The sequence below is a fragment of the Pongo pygmaeus genome, chromosome 17 (assembly GCF_028885625.2).
Source record: "Pongo pygmaeus isolate AG05252 chromosome 17, NHGRI_mPonPyg2-v2.0_pri, whole genome shotgun sequence".
Taxonomy (NCBI): Eukaryota; Metazoa; Chordata; class Mammalia; order Primates; family Hominidae; genus Pongo; species Pongo pygmaeus.
In genome coordinates this window covers 85,974,655-85,989,423 of record NC_072390.2, presented here as the reverse complement: position 1 = coordinate 85,989,423, position 14,769 = coordinate 85,974,655, and the positions used below count along the sequence as shown (strand labels likewise).

Genomic DNA, 14,769 nt, shown 5'->3' with positions numbered 1-14,769 from the left:
GGCTGAAATAGCAGAATAGAAATAACAGAGAATATAATCATTGAACTTGAGGACAAATCAATAGACTTCACTCAGTCTGAACAATAGAGCAAATAGAGTAGAAAAAAAATTAACAGAGCCTCAGGTGGGACAATAACAAAAAGTCCACATACATACATTAGATTCTCAGCAGCAGAGGATAAAGTGAGTGGGCTTAGAGTATTCAAACAAATAATTCTGGAAACTTCCCAAATTTAGCAAAAGTCATACACAGACATAATCAAGAAGCTAATCAAACTCTCTATAGAATAAACCCAAAGAAATCCATGTCAAGATTCATTATAAGTGAACATCTAAAAACAAATGATAAAGAAAACATCTGGAAAGCAGCCAAAGGGAAGTACACATTACCTATAGAGAAACACAAATTTGAATAACAGCAGAAATTATCTGAAACCATGCAGCAGATAATGTGGCAAAACAATTTCCAAGTGCCAAAAGACCTGTCAACTACAAATTCTATACCCAGTGAAACTATCCAATTGAATGAAGGGAAACAAACATTTTCTCTGAAGAAAGAAAACAAAAACAAAACAAAAGGCTAATAGACCTACCATTAAAGAATGGCTAAAGGACTTTCTATGAAAAGAAAAGATGTGATAAAACAAAGAAACTTGGAGCTTTGGTGTATTAATCCATTCTCATGCTGCTATAAAGAACTTCCCAAGACTGGGTAACTTATAAAGGAAAGAGGTTTAATTGACTCACAGTTCCAAAGGGCTGGCGAGGCCTCAGGAAACATACAATCATGGCAGAAGGGAAAGCAAACACATCCTTCTTCACATGGTGATAGGAGAGAGAAACGAGTACTGAACCAAGGGGAAAGCCCCTTATAAAACCGTCAGATTTTGAGAGGCCAAGGTGGGCAGATCACAAGGTCAGGAGATTGAAACCAGCCTAGCCAATATGGTGAAACCCCATCTCTACTAAAAATGCAAAAATTAGCCAGGCATGCTGGTGGGGGGGCCTGTAGTCCCAGCTACTTGGGAGGCTGAGGCAGGAGAATCACTTGAATCCAGGAAGCAGAGGTTGCAGTGAGCCGAGATCATGTCACTGCACTCCAGCCTGGGAGACAGAGTGAGACTCCATCTCAAAAAAAGAAAAAAAATCAGATCTTGTGATAACTCATTCACTATCATAAGAATTGCATGGGGGGAACCACATCCATGATTCAATTACCTCTCACTGGGTCCCTCTCACAACAAATGGAAATTATGGGAACTACAATTCAAGATGAGACTTGAGTGGGGACATAGTCAAACCATATCACTTCACTCCTTGCCCCTCCCAAATCTCATGTCCTCACATTTCAAAAACACAATCATGCTCTTCCAACAGTCCCCCAAACTCTTAACTCATTGCAGCATGAACCCAAAAGTCCAAGTCCAAAGTCTCATCTGAGACAAGGCAAGTCCCTTCTGCCTATGAGCCAAAACAAAGAATCTACAGGTCCCGTGAAAGTCCGAAATCTAACCAGGCAGTAATTAAATCTTAAAGCTCCAAAATGGTCTCCATTGACTCCATGTCTCATATCCAGGTCACACCGATGCAAAAGGTGGGCTCCCACAGACTTGGGAAGCTCTGCTCATGTGGCTTTGCAGGGTACAGGCCCCTCCCACCCAACTATTTTCACAGGCTGGCATTGAGTGTCTGTGGTTTTTCCAGGTGTACAGTGCAAGATGTTGGTGGATCTACCATTCTGGGGTCTGGAGGATGGTGGCTCTTTTCTCACAGCTACACTGGGCAGTGCCCCAGTGGGGATTCTGTGTGTGGGTTCCAAGCCCACATTTCCTTTCTGCATTACCCTAGCAGAGGTTCCCTATGAGGGTCCCACCACTGAATCAAACTTCTGCCTGGACATACAGGTGTTTCCATACATCCTCTGAAATCTAGGTGGAGGTTCCCAAACCTCAATTCTTGACTTCTGTTTACCCACAGTCCCAGCATCATGTGTAAGTCACCAAGGCTTAGGGCTTGCATCCTCTGAAGCAACAGCCTGAGCTGCAACTTGGCCCCTCTTAGCCACAGCTGGAGTGGTGAGGATGCAGGGCACCAAGTCCCAAGGCTGCACAGAGCAGGGAGGTACTGAACCTGACCCACAAAACCATTTTTCCCTCCTAGACCTCTGGGTCTATGATGGGAGGGGTTGCCGTTAAGATCTCAGACACGGCCTGGAGACATTTTCCCCATTGTCTTGGTGATTAACATTCTGCTCCTCGTTACTTATGCAAATTTATGCAGCAGGCTTGAATTTCTCCCCAGAAAATGTTTTTTTTTTTTTTTCTATTACACGGTCAGGCTACAAACTTTCCAAACTTTTACCCTCTGTCACCTCTCGAACGCTTTGCTGTTTAGAAATTTCTTTCACCAGATACCCTAAATCATCTCTCTCAAGTTCAAAGTTCCACAGATCTCTAGGGCAGGGGAAAAATGCTGCCAGTCTCTTTGCTAAAGGATAACAAGAGTCACATTTGTTCCAGTTCCCAACCACTTCCTCATCTCCTTCTGAGACCATGTCAGCCTGGAGTTCATTGTCCATATCACTATCAGCATTTTGGTCAAAGCCATTCAACAAGTCTCTAGGAAGTTCTAAACTTTACCACATATTCCCATCTTCTGAGAACTTCCCGCCTTCTGGGAAGTTCCAAACTTTCCCACACTTTCCTGTCTTCTTCTGAGCCCTCCCAGCTGTTCAACCTCTGCCTAATACCCAGTTCCAAAGTTGCTTTCACATTTTTGGGTAACATTACAGCAGCACCCCACTCTCTGTGGTACCAATTTACTGTATTAGTCTGTTCTCATGTTGCTATGAAGAAATACCTAAGACTGGGTAATTTATAAAGGAAAGAGGTTTACTTGACTCACAGTTCCACAGGGCTGGGGATGCCTCAGGAAACTTACAATCATGCAAAATGGGAAGCAAAAATGTCCTTTTTCACATGGTGGCGAGAGAGAGAGAAATGAGTGTCAAGAGAAGAGGAGAGCCCCTTATAAAACCACCAGATCTCATGAGAACTCATTCACCATCACTAGAACAGCATGGGAGGAACTGCCCCCGTGATTCAATTACCTCCCACTGGGTCCCTCCCATGACACGTGGTGATTAAGGGAACTATTTAATACAATTCAAGATGAGATTAGGGTAGGGACACAGCCAAACCATGTCATTTGTTAAGCAAAAAACAACAGAAATAGGAGAAATATATGTAAATACAATAGATGATCCTCCTTATGAGCTTTCTAAATGAGTTGTGATGTTAGCAACAAAAATTATAACACTATCTGGTACTGATGATGTTTAAAAGGGGGGACCTTTACCCTTACCTACAGGGACCTAAATGAAAATAAGGTTTCTAAGCTTCACTCAATGTGGTAAAACACTGACACCATTTATATTTGTGTTATAATATTTTAATACCTAGCATAATCACTAAAAAGTATCACTTACAGGGTATACACATTAAGCCAAATCCTTAGTTTTCAAGATCCCCATGACAACTTTAAGTCTTATTTATGGTAAGTATATATGGTTTCTTTATGGTTCAAATGAAACTTCCTTCCTTTCTAAAATCTTCTCAGGTAATCCCCATATCTGAAGATAAGTGAAAGCTATAAAACAGATAATCTGCCCCACTCGCTTCAGTGATATTGCATGATAATGTAAACTGTTATCAATTTTTCTTATATGTCCTATCTTCCCAAACAGTTTGGAAACCTTTAAAATACAATTGTGGAAAATGTCTTTGTGAATCCTTGGTGCTCATCATGGTGTGAAGCATGCACATAATCTATATTTAATAAATGTGTGATAAGCAAGGAATGAATGGATACCAGTGTTTGAATGGCACCTAAATATTATCTAATACAAATCTCAAATTTCAGAGGCCATAGAATTCTTGATAAGAATGTAGAATTCAAGCAGAAAAGTAAATAATGCAAAATGCATAAAACTTTAATAGCGAGATAGGATCTCAGCAGGGTACCTAAACATGGTCCAGCTACCCTTCATTGTGGTGACATTGGAACCAGCGGAGGCTGGGTAGGAGCTGTGGCCTTGGTGTAAGTCTTGAGACTTAGAAGAGGCTGAAAACCTTGGATCATTCGATAAACATGACAAAATCTGAAGAGACAAGTACCAATTGTAAAGTGACAATGTCTTCTGTAAAAAAGGTGAGCACATACCCTGTTAGTTTTTAAGTGCTTTCCATATAAAGGATGTTATAAAGATGATGTCACATTTCACATTTCAAAAGTACCTTTATTGACAAGTCTTCCAACTTAGTTATGAATGAAACTGGTTGAATTTTGGGGCTCGAGTGTACAACATGGTGACTACAGTTAATAGTACTCAATTGTGTACCTGAAATTTGCTGACTGTATGTTCTCATCATGAAAAAATAGTAACTATGTGAGGTGATGGATGTGTTTATTAATTATTGTGATAATCATTTCATCTTAAATATGAATATCAAATTGTCATGTTGTACACCTTATATATAATATTTAGTTTTCAATTATACTCAATAAAAATATAAACCAATATGTTTAGAATTGTTTTGTTCACTTAATTCAATTATTAGATAATGCATTGCATTATTCTTCAAAAGGTAAAGTAGTATTAATTTTATATATGGTTGTCATCAAAGGAAATAATTTCCTTCCACCACATAAACTATACTTATGAATGATGAGATGTAAATAATATGGGTAGAAACATGATTTTAATCAAGTACCTATCACATCAAATTACCCGAGAGAGGCAATAAAAGAAGAATGAGGACATAGAAACATTCATTTACATAAAAAAGTGATGATCAATATATAAAGTAGACAAAAGAATAAATAAAGTATTTGCTGAATGCAAAAGGAAACATTGGAGCTAATATTCAATTCTTCTGAAGTTAGAGTGGATACAGATTACCATTTTACTTCTATTGAAGGGACTGATCCAGAGCCTAACTAATAAAAGATGCAGCTCACAGTACTCATGTTTCCAGTTTCATGATGTGTTAAAGAGGGATACAAATCAAAGCACAATGAGAAAGCTTCAGAGCAGAAACAGTTCCATATCTGTCTTTGGATAAATAGATACACAGTAATTGCGGGTTATATTTTGCATTAGGTTTTCGGCTGAAATTAAAGGCAAATGATATAATGTTCTCTGAGAAATAGCACATAAGAAATTGAATTTAAGACATAACATGATTTTTAATATCTTTAATTAAATGCGTTCTTTTTACACTTCTCATATGCTTTGATCTCCAAATCATGCAGAAGAATTGATGTGCTACAATGGCATCAGTATGGGCAAAGAAAAGCCACTCAAAGTCCTCCTCCCTCACCTGTACTATGGATATCTTTCAAAAGCTACCTAAATAATTTCTTGCAGCAAGTTAATTTTATTTTATATTGAGAGTGAATGGCTAGCATGAGAATTTTATGTATCACTTCCTTTCTAAACATGGTGTTTGTTACAATCAGCCTTAAGCCAGAACTGACTTAGATTCCTTTGGGTAGAGGTTGCTACTTGCTGAAGAAGTCTTCAATGGAGGAATGCTAGCTACTCCTCTACCTACCAAATTATAAGCAATGCCACACAGAAACACAATTCTGCCAGTCAAAAAGGGATTTGCTAACTAAGTATTTATTACCAATTTGGCATAAAAGGTGGTCTTATAGCCCATTCTGTAAACTGGAGAAAGTTCCAGGTTTTTATCTTTTTAACTTTTCTGGTCACTAGATCACATTAATTGTTCAGTTAGGGAAAATACCCAAATCCAGAGAAAAGATGTGTGTGCCTTAAAGGCTGGGTGGGATCAAGCAGTCAGAATCCCCAAGATTACTTGGCTGGCTTCGGGACCATTTAGGGATTCAGCCTGTAGCATTACTCGTACAGGTTGGACATAGAAACTTTAGTTTCCATCCATGCATAGGTGGAATTGCCTACAAAATATTTTTTACCTAACTCTGTATGTAAAATGTTCTTAATGTCACCAAAACAGCCCATTTATAAAATTCATCATGCTAAGTAATAACTCATCATTTCAACAACAAAAATCCTGTTTTGACATTTGTCATGCTAATTAGAAAGTGGGATGGTGGATGGAATTACATCAAATAAACTACTCAGAATGGCCCCTTCAGAAGTTATGTTCCTCCTGATTAGAACCATCCTAAATCCAAACACCCTAATTTCCTGATTAAAACATGGGTAAAAAACACATAATTTCACACTGTGCATGCTGAATCATCAAAAGTAAATTATGCAAGCTATAGCAAAAATTTAAACTAAAAAAATTAAAATATGCTCATAATTGCACCCCCAGATATGGCATATGATCACTGTTAACGTTTTAACATTCAACAAATACACATGTACACTCATATTTTGGCATATACAAATATACTTAAACATGCACACAAATATAAAACTAAGCACTAAGTGACCACAGTTTTCACCATCCTATGTTTACAAAGGATGTCATATTAATGTGCAAATGAAATTTCGCTATCTTATGAGTACCACCTGTACTTACAGGGGCTTCAGCTCTCTTTTGAGGATTCATCTTTAACGTCATTATTTCTGGAGTCCCTAGGGGTTTGTCACATGGCATCCATTTTCATTACTTTGCTCTTGCTATTTTCTTATCATTTGACTTAGACTATTTACCTTACAGGTCTATTAATTCTCAAACCAGAATTCTCACCAGAGGGCTCATCTGGCCAACATCATAATCTGAGAGGAAATTGATTGATTGGTCAGTTGGCTGATTGTTTCACTCACTCATTCATTTATTAAATTTACAAATATTTATTCATCTCCTACTATGGTACTTGTACTGTTCCAAGCCCTGGGGCTGCAACAGAGAATAAAACAGAAATACATGCATTATTTTCTGGAGTTCACATTCTGTTGACATTGGAGAAGGTGTGGGAGATGACAATAAATAAATTTAAAAACTAAGTAAAACAGGTATCATCTTACCCAGCAACAAGTAATAAAGAGAAAATTTAAAAGAAGGAAAGGTAATTGGGGGGTTGGGATTAAGAGAAGTTGCAAATTCAAATAAGGTGACTGAGGAGAACCAAACAGAGATGAGATTTAAGTAAAATCCTTTAGAAAGATGGGGAGTGAGGCTCGTAAAGTATCTTGGTAGCTGGATGGAAAACCTGTGTACAAAGGCTCTGTGTCCAAAGCACATGTGTTATGTTCAAGGAATAGCAAAGAAGTGTGTGTGGTTGGAGCAAAATGAGCTGGGAATGAGTAGAGAAAGATGAGGTCAGATAAATCGGGATCCAGATTACACAAGGCTTTGCCAGCCATGGGGGACTTTGGCTTTTATCTAGATGAGATGGAGCCATTTTCATCAGAGAAGTGATATATGTGTTGTTTTGCCTTAAGAAGATCAATCTAGCTTCTCTGTGAGAATATAAAGAAGAGAACAAAGGCAAAACAGAGAAACTACTGGACTAATAAAGGAAGAGAAGATGGTTACATAAACTCCATTGATAACAGTGAAGGTAGTGAGGAGTAACTGCATAATAATATAATATACTTTGAAGGTAAAAACCAATGGAATTTACCGATAGATCAGATAAATAACTTGAAAGGGGGGAAAGAGTATGTTTGATTTCAATATTTTTGCTGCAGTTTTAAGATTGGACTTATCATCCATAGAAATTGAGAAGACTGTATTTAAAGGCATGAGACTCTGTGAGATTACCAAGAAAGGAAGGGAATGCAGATAAAATGAGAAGTTTATGAGCTTAACTTGTGTAAAGCCAGGGAGATGACAAGGACCCGGTAAAGAGGATGCAGAAGGAACTGCCAGAGAGCTGAGAGAAAAATCAGGAGAATATGATTGTCTTCTCTGCATCCATGCCTTCTCATTCATTCCCCAGAGCACAGCTGAGATCAGGTTTTAATGTGCTATGCAACTTTGCTAAAAGTGCGATGATATGAGAATGCAAGTTATAAACAGCAGTGAAATAAGAAGGCTACATTACCTGATGGATGCATGTGAACTCAGGTGCAAAGTAAATCCTTATGAGGAGCTGCAGTTACTGTTGTCTAGCACCCAACCCACTTGTATACAGGACAATACACTTTTTCCCCATTGGACAAAAACTGGAGCACATCCAGACTCCCTGAGAATAAGATCAGAGAGAAGGTGAACCCAGAGGGAGAAACGAGTTGCATTATAATGTCAGCCTAATGCTTGAGTCCAAGACCTCATTTCTTAAAATTCAAGATATATATTGCCCCACAGAGATTAATAATAGAAGTTGATTCTTTTGTCCTCCATTTGCAGACCTTCATATATGGGCCTACTTTTAGAATAGTTGTTCAGAACACAATGGACAACATTCATTCAGAAGCCTACGGTTAACAGGGCTTCTATTAAGTGTTGTCTTCTATTTTCCCATTCTAAATTTAATAATAAAAGGAAGGAAATGCCTTTGAGTGTCAGCATTGCTCCAAGTCCTCACAGTGTCGTGTTTAATATCACCACATGTAGATATCATTTGTCCAGTCTGGGTCCATCCTCATTTAGACCTTCTTACAGCCTTATAAGAAGATGACAATTTAACTTCGCTTCTGCAGTTAAATGACAATGTGACTTCAGTCCCTTGACTGCTGATATCCTGTAAGTCACATCACAAACATCCGCACAGGAACAAGCCAAACTTTGCAGCCATAAATTCACACCAAGGAAAGACACCTTTCTCCCCTGGGAATATAGTCTTCAGCAGTACATCTGCATATCTTGGAGGGGAATCGCTTTTCTGAAAGGCTCTTAGTAAAATTTCTCTTGATAGGTTTCAGCCTCTTACTATACACATATGCTTGCTTTATCGTTCCTCCTTCACTGGAAAAAAAAAAGATGAAAATGACAAATTGGTACTGTTAAGTGTTATTCCTGGTTAGTAAATAAGTTTTTTGCACACCTTTTTAAACAAGAAAAAAAATTGCCTTATTGTTATAAATGAGCATACAATGTTTGGAAAGCTACCATGAGAAATCACTTTTCAAAACTCGGGCCAGCATATTGTTTAATGTTACTTCTAAAGTGCATCCATTCATTCATTAACTTACTCCAGGTACTCTTCTCAGCGCAAGGATAATGCAGTGAACGAACCAGACAAAACCTGTTTCCCCTTCTAAATTATATTTTAGTGGAGAAGGGAAAGGGCCAGGAATCTGTCTCCAATGAGGTAATGGTTGTCTGAGTGCAACTCACAACACACATTCATGTGTACCTAAAAATAGATGGAGAGAAAGGTTATTCGTGTTTTAGTCCTGGCCCTGGCTGAGTTAAGCAGGCATGAGCAGTTGGATAGTGTCCTTTCTCCCTCTTGGGCAGTTCGGTGATAGCCTCCTGGTGCCCTGGCAGGGAACTGAAACCCTGACAAGTGCAACACTAGTGGCGGGTCCATTCATGAGACCCCACCTTTGTATCCAGCCACTTGGCTTCAGTAGGCAGCAAAGAGAAAATAGCTACTCACAGGAGCTCAACCGTTAGAGACAGAAAACAAGAAGCTGAAGACTGTGGACAGGAGCTTAAAGGAAGAGATTGTGCCAGAAGAAGGCAGGTGAACGTGGAGCAGGCACCAAGCAAGCTGCACCAGCAAGGCCCTGTGCATTATAATTTATCTGTAGCAGGGTGAAGGCCGTATGAACATAGGGGAGAGTTGGTGCTTCTGTCACACGTGAAACTCCAACTGAGAAAATACCTGAGAAAGACTCTATCCAAATATCAAAAACTCAGAACGGAAACCTGGAATCACCAACAAAGGAAAGAGTGAGGGGTCCTTCCTGGGCTGGGAAAAGGGTGATGATATCCTGTTTGGGAGTTAATATAAATGCCAAATAAGGATTTCTAACATGAACAAAGACATATGGAAAGTATATTTTAGAATATTTTGGAATTAACTGAACTAAAATATCAAAGCAAAACCTCAGATGTTAGGCTGCAAAGAAAAGGAGGAAGTAGAAGTGTTTCAAAGTCATCCTAGAGTAGGAGAAAATAACGCAGGAAGTCATCTTATTAAAAAGGTACTGCCTTTCTAGGCTGAGGGGAAACAGTGGGAACGCCATCATCATGCACATAGTTGTTTTCTTTCCACACTATACTAAGGAAATTTATGTCTGATTATGAACACGAGGAATGACTGTGTAACACATCCTCTACACAACAGCACCTCTGAGAGTGAAAGGGGGCCTATATTAGCGATTTTCCTGCTAAGGTGATGATCGCCTTAGTAAAAGGGACTGTTTCTGGGCAATCTAGATGGATGGCTGACCAACCAAAATACTCACACACATACACGCACACACACACACACACACACACACCACATATGCTTAACGTTTTATCTTTCCTGTTTCATTGGGAAAAAAAAGATGAAGATGACAAATTGATACCATTAACTATTATTCTTGGTAAGTAAACAAGTCTCTTGCATACCTTTTTAAAGGAAAAAAAATTGTTTTATTGTTATAAATGAGCATATAATGTTTGGAAAGTTACTATATACACGTATCTGCACATACATGTGTATACATGTATGTCTGTGTATGTACACTATATATACATATACATATATACACACATATCTATGTAGCAAAATAAATTAAAGAGCTATATTAACCAGCCCTGCCCCCACCCCCAAAAAAGGATGTGGAAGCCCAAAGTAGCATCAGCGAGAAACAAGGTAAGAACAGAGAATAAAATCAAGTGTATTGGGCTTCATACGTATTGTAAGCAAAAAAAATAAATTCTATTCAGAGGCAAATTGTTATGTTGGCTTAAAAAATAACTCTTTTTGGCAGGGTGCGGTGGCTTACGCCTGTAATCCCAGCACTTTGGGAGGCTGAGGCGGGCAGATTACCAGGTCAGGAAATCGAGAGCATCCTGGCTAACACGGTGAAACCCTGTCTCTACTAAAAATACAAAAAAAAAAAAAAAAGCTGGGCGCAGTTGTGAGAACCTCTAGTCTCAGCTACTTCGGAGGCTGAGGCAGGAGAATGGCGTGAACCCAGGAGGCAGAGCTTGCAGTGAGCCAAGATCGTGCCACTGCACTCCAGCCTGGGTGACAGAGCGAGACTCCATCTCAAAAAAAAAAAAAAAAAAAAAAAATAGAAAGAAACTCTTTTTAAGGACTACATTGAAAAGAAACTATCAATAAATAAAGGCTTAAATAGTGGGATGGACAAATAGATATCAAGAAAATTAAAACAGAAAAAATATAAATGAGAATAGTAAAATCAAACAAAATTAAATTAAGGTCAGAAGCACTAAACATGATAAAGAGACATCATACAGTGAGGAAATAACAGGAACCCTCAATGAAGGAAATGTAGCAGTTACAATACCCAAAAGAGGAGAGCAGTTGTTTACATAAAACACCAACTCTTATCTAAACAAAGAACACTGAGGAAAAATAGACCTCCAGAAGGGGACTTTAGTATACCTCTTCAGAAATCTGGAATAGTACAATAAACAAACCTGAATTAATAGATAAGTAGACCCTTGAAATGTGTGAATAAGTATGCACCTGCTTTAATGAGTCTATTAAATGTTTAAAAAGTTAACATACTTTGCTACAAAGAACAATTTAACAAAGTACACATTTTCCAGTCTAATTTCTTTGGCGGAATCCAATAAATTAGAAATATGTAAATTTAGTTCAGATAAAAGATAATAATAATAACCTTGTTGACCAAACAAAAAATACATGTGTGTGATATAAAGGTGACCAAATAGATTATTTTGATATTTAAAAACTTGCTCCTAAATTACTATGTATAAACAAATATTCATTCTATAAGAACTGTGCTCAGAAAGAAATAGTTGTAGAAAGCTCTATAATTAAAGAATAAAAATGGAAAATAAAAGTGATGGCACTTAAACTAAGAAACAAATAGAAAAAATAAATCATAAATTAAACAAAAAGAAGTAAATAAAAGGGAATAAGTATAGCCAGATGTAGAAATTCACAAAATAGATTTTTTTTTTTTTTTTTTGAGACAGAGTCTCGCCCTGTCACCCAGGCTGGAATGAAATGGCGCAATCCCGGCTCACTGCAACCTCCGTCTCCTGGGTTCAAGTGATTCTCCTGCCTCAGCCTCCTGAGTAGCTGGGATTAAAGGCATGCGCCACCACACCCGGCTAATTTTTTGTAACTTTAGTACAGTCGAGGTTTCACCATGTTGGCCGGGCTGGTCTTGAATTCCTGACCTCAAGTGATCTGCTCACCTTGCCCTCCCAAAGTGCTGGGATTACAGGTGTGAGCCACCACACCCAGCCTATTCCATGTAATTTATAGATTGGTTTGGTTTTTGATTTTTTTTGAGATGGAGTCTTGCTCTGTCACCCAGGCTGGAGTGCAGTGGCATGATCTCGGCTCACTGCAACCTCCACCTCCCAAGTTCAAGTGATTCTCCTGCCTCAGCCCCCCGGGTAGCTAGGACTACAGGTGCCCGCCAGCACGCCCAGCTAATTTTTGTATCTTTAGTAGAGACGAGGTTTCACCAGGTTGGCCAGGATGGTCTCAATCTCCTGACCTTGTGATCCACCCGCCTCAGCCTCATGAAGCGCTGGGATTACAGGTGTGAACCACCACACCCAGCTGTAATTTACAGATTGTTTTTAATGCGATTATATTACTTCTTCTATTTTTCTTTTCATTTTCTATTAATCTTTACCTGTTAAATGGTTAGCCTTGATTTTCCAGCCTTTCTTCTTTTACAGAAACATTCAAATGTATAAAATGTCCCTTTAAGTAACACTTTTCTTCATCTCACAGTTTTCATTTATCCTAATTCCTTCAGAAATGTTTCTTTACTAATACTCTGTCTTTTGGTCTAATCTATCCCTCACTTCCTCCTGTAATTTTTTTTTAATTTCTTAAGGTTGTTTTCAGTTATTTTCCAGTTCTTCTTAATTTTTGGTAATCTTTTGTTCCTTGCTTGTTGTTTTATGCTATCTTTTATTACTTTAAATATTTCATATGTGGATGATATATTTACTAACTTTTAATATCTGCAGTCTTTGGGAATCTAAATCTGTTTATTTTTCCTAATGACTCTCACTTATTGTAACTGGATTTCTTATGTTTTTGGTGATATTTGACTGTTAACTCATATTTAATTAAACTAATTCTTAGAAATCTGTGGAATAAAGTTGGAGTTTACCTCCTGGAAAATAAAAATGTACTTGCTTCTGTGTGGTGCCAGATTGTTGATTGACCTGACACTGTATTGGCCAGTTATTTTGGTTAAATATTGGTGTCCTAGAGAAACCAACTGTATTTATCTGCTCAGCCTTCCTTAAACAATTAGACTGGGTTGCTTAAATTGCAAAAATTTACTTTCTTACAGTTCTGGCGGCTGTGGAGTGTGAGGTGAAGGTCTGGTAGGGCTGGCTTTTGGTGAAGGCTGTCTTCTTCGCTTGTAACACACAGCCACCTTCTTTCTGTGTCTTCACAAGGTAGAGTGAAATGTGAGAAGAGAGAGAGAAACAGATGCAAAGAGAGAGAGGAACAGAGATGCAAAGAGAGAGAGAGAGAGCGGTGCCCCCTCGTACCCTCGCACCCTCTTGGCTCTTCTCATAAGAGACTTTATCCTATCGGGTTAGGGTCCCACCCTTATGACCTCATTTAACCTTAATTACTTCCTAAAGGTCCTATCTCCAAATACAGTCACACTCAGAGTCAGTGCTTCAATGTATGAATTTGGGGAGTGGGTGGGACACACAATTCAATCCATAGCACCAACAGAACTTTGCTGTGGGCTGAAGCTTCATGTTTTAATCTCGGTGCTGAAACTCATCTATGTTTCAAAGACAATCTTGAGTTTAGCATTTACTAACTACTTTCCATTCTCTTAGTTTACTTTTCTGTCGTTTGCTTCTTTTCTCCCCTGGGACATTTACTTCACTTCTTTATGAGCCTAGATATGCTATAAAGAGTATGTCTTTGCAGTGTATTCAGGAACTAATTATCTTGTGATGGAAGTGCATTTGAGAATATTTTGTTGATAGCACTGCTGGCAGTAGAAGAGTTATAGCCTGTTGAAAGCTTAGAGGATGCATACGCAGTCTAACTTAACCTGTTATTGGCCGATGTGGATAAGGTGTTATTCATAGTCCAGCCCATTTCCTTCATTTATTCTATAAGCGTTGTAATGATCCTTAATTTTGTAGTCACTAATCATTCAGAGAATATGATAAAAGTTACCAAACTCATCTCCATAAAAACATGCATATGCATATGTGATTAATATTTTGCATGTAATTTCACAAAGTTTGCAGGCCACTCGAAGCCCATCTGTGTACCCTTTATGGTTCCAGGTTAAAAGACACTGGATGGGACAACTAATAAAGTTTATAAAATTTTCTCGAGTGAGGAACTTAAAGAAGATGTAGGATCAGTATGTAGAAGGGAATCATAAACTTGTTACCCTCAGATTCTATCAATGGTTTCTTGAAACGCAAAGTAGAGTTCAGCAACAATTTGGATTCTCTACATATGAAATCACATAGGTTGGATTGGTTTTACTCTATATGATAATGATTTCAGGACAGAACAATTTTATCTCCCCTGTGTTAGGTAAGTAAGAATCAAAGTCATTCATGTGCCAAGCCAGATTTTAATACCGAGACTCAAAGCTGTAGTGTTGGCATTTAAGGGACTGAATTGAGGAGTAAATCAGGGAGAAAAAAAAAA

The 14,769-nt window shown here is 38.3% G+C and overlaps 1 long non-coding RNA gene across 1 annotated transcript in view; it reads right to left on the bottom strand.

The window, feature by feature from the left end:
• Positions 1 to 4,743: 4,743 nt before the first annotated feature.
• The window catches only part of LOC129019027 (uncharacterized), a 42,574-nt gene continuing 32,548 nt past the window's right edge, over positions 4,744 to 14,769 (bottom strand). The window contains exon 2 of the long non-coding RNA XR_008495480.2: positions 4,744 to 8,909. This is a non-coding gene — a long non-coding RNA (uncharacterized LOC129019027). The remainder of the gene's footprint in view (positions 8,910 to 14,769) is intronic.